The sequence below is a fragment of the Limulus polyphemus genome, unplaced genomic scaffold (assembly GCF_000517525.1).
Source record: "Limulus polyphemus unplaced genomic scaffold, Limulus_polyphemus-2.1.2 Scaffold1271, whole genome shotgun sequence".
Lineage (NCBI taxonomy): Eukaryota > Metazoa > Arthropoda > Merostomata > Xiphosura > Limulidae > Limulus > Limulus polyphemus.
In genome coordinates, this window is record NW_013666881.1 from 2,891 (window position 1) to 11,000 (window position 8,110).

The following is an 8,110-nucleotide window of genomic DNA, read 5'->3' on the forward strand; positions in this document are numbered from 1 at the left end:
AACTGTTCGGTGACAGTAGGATCACTTCGCTGTAACCACAAGGAGCATGCCATATATGTTCATGAGAATTTATAATGCTATTTATTTTTTTTGGATACCTGAATTTTCCCGTTAAAATGTCAGCGTGTTAACCATCTTCGTTAAGAACTTTTTAAATAATGACATGGTTTCGCTTTTACAAGTATTGGTTCGTGTGTACTTTGTTTTCTCGGCAATGACCCTTTAAACTAGGTTTACTTAACAGGATATTTTTACCCAATACGACGGGGAAAATGGGAGAAAAAAAATTAAATATTTAAATACATCAATCAGTAGAGCCCATTAAATTCGATAGGTAGCGCCTGCAATGTTTTGCTTTGCCCCTACTTTCACTCGCGCTTTTCTGCCCGTTTACATACACTCGCTATCTTTGACTTTACTGTCGCATGCTGAGCTGCTGGCGCCTTTAAACTTTAAATTGCCGTGTGTAGTTCTTCGCTTGATGCGCCCTCCCTCGGTCATTGGTTGAGCTGGAATGTGCGGAAAAACGCATTGGCGTGGCCGCTGCGAACCTCACGTGATGGTAAGCAGTCTGCAGTTTGTCTGCTCGGAGTGACGAAACCAGTTATTATTTTTTTTCGTGCTATTTCTGCTCGCTATAGGGCATTTTTTATGACAAGGTTAGTCCTACATAATGCACGGTTAATTGTCAATGTCGCCACAGTGCGCTGAGTCGGTGCACGCAGGAGAGTAACATCAATTTTGTATAAATCATATTGTTCGTGATATTCCTTGTGGATCGGAATAAAGCATAACCGGTTCTATAGTGTTAGTGGAGTAGCAAGAAATTATTTCAACTGTTCAACAGGAAGTCATGTAAATTAGGAAAAAAAAGTTTCTTTATATAAGCAAAGTATACAGTAGCAAATAAAGACATTTTCGGAGAATAAAATCTGAACATCAAATGTAATCAGTTCTTCTTCATGTTCTTTGAAAAGGTCGAAATTCCGAGCATTGTTTTGAAAACGTGAGTTGGTAGGACAGTCTGGGAACAATACATAACATTCGGAGCGGTGGTTCACGAGTGTACATTTGTAACTCTGTGAACAATACAATCTATAATATTCGCAGCATTACACATTTCTACGTTTGTGAACAATACATTGTATATATATATATACATCATTCACAGTATTATTTCGCGAGTGTACATGTGAACATTTGTGAACAATACATTATATTTAACATTCAGAGCATTGTTTCGCGAGTGTACATTTGTGAACAATACATTATATATATATAACATTTAGAGCATTGTTTCGCGAGTGTACATTTGTGAACAATACCTTCTTTATAACATTCAGAGCATTGTTTCGCGAGTGTACATTTGTGAACAGTACATTATTTATAACATTTAGAGCATTGTTTCGCGAGTGTACATTTGTGAACAGTACATTATTTATAACATTCAGAGCATTGTTTCGCGAGTGTACATTTGTGAACAGTACATTATTTATAACATTCAGAGCATTGTTTCGCGAGTGTACATTTGTGAACAGTACATTATTTATAACATTCAGAGCATTGTTTCGCGAGTGTACATTTGTGAACAGTACATTATTTATAAGATTCAGAGCATTGTTTCGCGAGCGTACATTTGTGAACAATACATTATTTATAACATTCAAAGCATTGTTTCGCGAAAATACGTTATACAAACTGTGAACAAAATATGATCAATAATGTCATTATCAAAGAACCTATTTTAAAGACGGTTTTGCTATGTTAACGAACATAATTCAGGTACACCAAATATGTACACGTTCCACGTAATTTAAATCTGCAGTATAAACACACTTTAAGTAATTGAAAGATGAGTTTAGCATAATATAAGAAGATAACACAATCCTTACGTACATCTGACAAAAATATGTCATAGCATATACAAAAAAGATTTATTATGCAAATAGCAGCATTTTAACGATTATTTACTCATTAAACATTATAAAATGATTTGTTTTATTTTCTGCAGTAGAAAATGAAGTACTTTCGCGAGTGCTTCATCATGGAAGGATGCTAGGTGTGTTTATATTTATTAACGGAAAACCACAGATTATTTATTGTACATAATGCGTGTTAAGTCATAATGTAAACTAGGAATGATACACTTCAAAAGCCTCCCAGTGGCACAGCGGTATGTCTGCGGAATTATAACGCTAGAAACCGGGTTTCGATACCCGTGGTGGGCAGAACACAGATAGCCCTTGTGTAGCTTTGTGCATAATTAAAAACAAACAAACAAATATATTGAAACCTAGTTCAACGTTTAATAAAGTCTAGCACGACGTTCACAAGTGTATTTGTTTGTTTGTAATTAAGCACAAAGCTACACAGTGGGCTATCTGTGCTCTGCCCACCACGAATATCGAAACCCGGTTTCTAGCGTTGTAAGTCCGCAGACATACCGCTGTGCCACTGGGGGGCTTTTTCAGGATATTGATATATTATACTATAAGCCTATTAACACGTGTGTATGTAGGCTTTTTCTTAGTTATTTCGAGGCTGTTTTTTGGGTTTGAAACAATAGAAACTATACCGATGGCCTCCACTAGTTATGAAAGCGTAAATAAAACGGTATTATATGTGTAATGGACCGTTTCTATGGAGATAGGTATGACAATTCACCATTTCAAATATATAGATTCAATTGTTTTACCATTTCATCACGCATTGTTAATGACAATTCACCATTTCAAATATATAGATTCAATTGTTTTACCATTTCATCACGCATTGTTAATGACAATTCACCCTTTCAAATATATAGATTCAATTGTTTTACCATTTCATCACGCATTGTTAATGACAATTCACCATTTCAAATATATAGATTCAATTGTTTTACCATTTCATCACGCATTGTTAATGACAATTCACCCTTTCAAATATATAGATTCAATTGTTTTACCATTTCATCACGCATTGTTAAATGTGTATGAAAGTATGCTTCAATTAAATAAGGTGTTTCTGTGAGGTATTTTTTGTAGAAGGTAGGTTTTTACCTCTGCACGTGTCCGTAAGATAATTTTTGTTTTTCCAAATACAGACTAATCATCTTATTGACAAAACAGTTTAATTTTGAACAATATTATCATCTTAAACTTGTGAAGTCCCCCCGCTGGGACAGCGGTAAGTCTACGGATTTATAACGCTAAAATCAGGGGTTCGATTCCCCCTCGGTGGACACAGCAGATAGCCCGATGTGGCTTTTGCTATAAGATAAAACAAACAAACAAACTTGTGAAAAAAAAAAGGAAGAAAAAAAGTAAAAATTAGTGCTCACAATTACAATATTCGTTGGTATTAATTTCTCAACATCGTCTGTTTTTTATTTGTTTTTTTACATAACAATGGCTGAAAATAATTAATCATAGAATTACCAATGCCACCACTGGCTTTTGAAACACATTTTTACGGAATACTTATGCAGCAAACTGCTCCTGGGTCCACGAATTTGTTGATTATAATATAATAACAAGAGGTACATGTAAATTTAAGTAAATTTTAATACCATTAGTGTAGCAATTAATCACACTAATTGCTGATGATGCCCCCTATGTATTTTACATAGAAAATGAGCAATTTCACCTTTTTTTTTCTTCTTGCTCTGTTCTTTACAATGAGCCTCCCAATGGCACAGCGGTATGTCTGCTGACTTACAACGCTAGAATCCAGGTTTCGATACCCGTGGTGGACAGAGCACAGATAGCCCATTGTGGAGCTTTGTGCTTAATTACAAACAAATAAACAATCTTTACAATGAATGATGCAACAGATAATAACATCAAATTACTCAATTTGTGAACTTCGCCGGTAGCGAAACGATATAAAAACAAGTTAGCAATTTGAAGGTCAGGAATTACGGTCTAGTATAGAAGATAGGTTGAGTTTTGTGGACGAACTTAGATTTTAACCAAACACGTGTTTTTGAGCTAAAACTTCTCTCCCCTCACTCAGGGCATTTTGAGATGCAGATTAGATTCTTTGACGAAACAGTTTTATTAATAAAAAAAAGGTTATCTTGGACTTGATAAAACAAACGTTTTTTACAAAGAGTGAACTATAAACTATACAATGTATTAGTTAGAAAATAAAAATGTATTTCTATGGAACCGGACTAGATGTTTAAGAACAACAAAACAGTGCCAGAAGCAAAGTTAGTTCATTTGTTTTAGCGCAAAACCACATTGGGTTATCTGCTGTGCCCACCGCAGGAAATCGAACCCCTCCGTAAACTAACCGCCTATCCGCCAGCGAACAGCAAAGGTGGTCAACCGTAGAGTATTAGTGTTCCTAAGTAATCTGTAAAGTTTATCCCCCGGTGAGACAGTGGTAAGTTTACGGACTTACAACACTAACATTCGGGGTTCGATTCCCTGCGGTGGGCACAGCAGATAGCCCAATGTGGCTCTGCTCTAATAATCAAATAAATAATAGAGTTTATAATTATCGCTAGTTTTTTGTTAATATTAAACATTTGTACAAACTATTTTTAATAAAAATTGTTTTATGGAAAAATGAATTATCGTCAATTTATTATATTATATATATCAATTAATATAATTTTCCCGAAAGGGGACCGAAGGCCACCTGTTTTAACCACTCGCACCAATATACAGTAGTGTGTTGTCTGTTAGTCAGTCAGTAGACACTAAAATGACGTCACATAAGAGACGTTTAACGTTGCAATTTGTACTGTTGTGACGTCAGTAAAACGTACGCATGCCATGAATCACGAGAAGAATTATGCACTCTGTAGGCTACAACACAGCATGGTACATGAACTTCAAAAGCAAGAAATAAAAATATTTGTTACTCTTAATTTTGATTTTATTTACTCTTGAAACAGAACATTTTCGAGGTCCCTGCGTCTAGTTAGTAGGTATTTTTTTTGCACTAAGGATAGTGGAAAAATCATCGATAGTGGATACAAAGATTACCAGTTCTGCAAGTGATGTTCTCAGCCTTTATTTAATTTTTTCCTGCTTACTTGAAAGTTCAAATTGTTTGTGCGCTGATTTGATTTATGTGAATATTGATTATATACAAGCTGCAGTAATCAAAACGTACGATTGGAAGTATATGTAGAGTTTTCGTTTTTACGTCTCATTGCCATTCTGTTTTTACACTTATTGATTTATCAGCTATAGTGTCTGACTCAGTGTCAGTTTGATTCTGAACTGTATTTATGACCTGTCACATAAAACGACTGACCAAGTTGAGTAACAACAATGTAAGCACTCTCTTCAACCAACGGCTCTTCTTTAAGTGCTAGACGAACAGGAGGCAAGAAAAATCTGGCACTCTTTATTTAATGTTAACTTGTAGCTCTGGGGTATAGGTAGTAATGACTGGTAACACTTCTGACTCTAACGTGTGTCAAAAGTGTTACAACTTATTAGTACGTACCCCACACCCCCTCAGGATAACAGATGGCACCGATCTTAGAGCAGTGCCCCCAGAAGAAAACAGTTCTGACAAGTTTCCCAATTAAGCAAAATCAAATGAAAATCACCTTTTTTTGTTCTGTCACATATTAAAATTTAAAGTGCACACTTTGCTTCATACATGTAAAAAAAAAGTATTGTAAATTAAACTAAATTCTTATAATTTCAGCTTCATCCCTCATTGGCATATATCCGCATTTTTTTACCAATTTTACAATACATTGTTTCATTGTGATTGTTTCTTAGAGGAAAGCCACATTGGGTTGTCTGCTTTGTCCAACGGAGGGAATCAAACCCTGGACTTTAGTGTTGTAAGCCTGTTAATTTACCGCTGATCCAATACAGGATGTTTTTCAAATATGAACTTACCTTTCTTTCCCCCGAAATCATATTTTGTCGCTTTCCTTTGATCTTTGGTAGCAAAGAAAAAATTTAGTATTATTTATATATATATATATATTTCAACTTACTGCATTAGTGTTGTGTGGGATATCCATAAAGTGAGTTTGATTGATTGATTAATTGTTTTGCAGTTAAACACAAAGCTACACAAAGGACTATCTGTGCTCTGCCTATCACGGGTATCGAAACCCGGTTTCTAGCGGTTTAAGTCCACAGACATACCGCTGTGCCACTCGGGGGAGGCATCAAGTGAGAAGTATGACACAAAACTGTGTTAATTCAAGAAGACATCCCTCCCACCCCAGTGGTTCAGTAAATCTGAGGGCTTATAACGATCAAAACTGGGTTTCAATATCCGCAGTCGGCAGGGCACAGATAGCACATTGTGTAGCTTCGTGCTTAACAACAAACAAACAAACAAAAGATGAAAAAAAAAATCGGGTCGTTGCTAGCTGAAGAACAAGTGACTCTATTTTACTACCTTATACACCTTAAAAGGAAATTTGAAAACTCGAACATAAAACACATACTCTGACGTACCCTGTTATATTTAGTATGTATATCCCGTATACGACAAACACATCAAACGACTGCCGAAACGTAAAGCAATTACCTTATGGTTATTTATGTAGATTTATATATATATATTGTTGTTATTTTTCAGAATTTGCAAATATTCATATCACTTTATGCCCCCCACCCCCACATCAGTGGCAAAGAGGTATGTCTGCGGACTTACAACGCTAGAAACCACGTTTCGATACCGATGGTGGGCATAGCACAGATAACCCAATGTGTAGCTCTGTGCTTAACTACAAACAAATAAACAATCACTTCACGACAAACTTCTTTATCCGAAAAGTTTCTACAGACTGGTGTGTGACATATTTAATCCGAGCAGTGCACAAAATTAAAAATAGGTGTCTCTGTGAATTATCATTTTCTGTTAGTCATTTTTTTTTTGAGAGATCAAAGACTCACGACTTTTAATGCGTTTTTTGTGTGTCTTATGACACCAGGATCTGTTCTCTTTCCCCCCTCGTGCTCTTTTTACGTACTGAATGAAAAGCACCAACATGTTTTAAAGAACAACATCGGCTATTAGGCCTGGAAGACATGTCTTGAATTTTTTTTTTATTTGGATTACATGAAGTTGTATTCCTGACGTGAACAAATAGCTAGATTGTGTTTATTATATCAGGCCTATATATACAAATAGCTAGATTGTGTTTATTATATCAGGCCTATATATACAAATAGCTAGATTGTGGTTATTATATCAGGCCTATATTTTTAAAGCAAATACTATGTTCAGTCAGTATTATCTCGCTTCAAAATGAGGTCAGGACGATCTGGCCTTTTAAGTCAGAAGCTGGGTCTGAAGCTACCCCAAAATGTGCCTTAGCTTCCCCTGTAGCCCCCACACCCAAGAAACAGTCTTACTGTTAAAATTGGTTGTGTACTTCCTAAGTACTATGGTTAGTATGCCCACAAGATGTTGAATGCAGCCCCCTCTGTTTTATGTCTAGCTAACATCAGCCCCCTCACAGAGAAGAGGCTGGCGTTGTCATGGTCTTGGGATAATGAGATTACCTTAATAGATAGAAAAACCACATCGTGATTAAACCTATTTCTTCACAAAAATATTTTGGCCCAGCAGACCATACTAGTGGGCTAAATTTTAAGGCTGGTGAGATAATGGCTCACTAGAATAAAGCTAAAATAAAAGCCCGTATCGTAGGCTGTGATTAGGTATCACCAACAATGGAGAAATTGAAACATGTGTAACACAAATTGTTACTTTTTTAAATTAAGGAATTGAAACATCCGGGAAAAAAAATTAGTGGCGTAGATGTATTCGAACCATTAAAAAACGAACAAACAAAACATATAACTTTTGCGAACTGTATGCCACATACACATATACAGTATCTATAGTATAATTCCAAGGTATATAGCTTTCGCTCGCCATGTCTACTAAGTATTGATCAAGTCAGTATTACAAACTTCACCGTGCTCAGGATTGGCACGTGATATTTGTACTTAAGACTCACCCTTATTTTGAAGACAAAGTTTTGGGGAAAAAAAGCTACAGTCACATTTGAAAGATTTTTATTGAACAAAAATTCAATTTGCTACTTTAAAAATTAGTATATGTTATTCTAAACACAAAAGAGCTCAAAACATCAAAATAAGAAAATACCGTAAATGAAAAAAAGGTT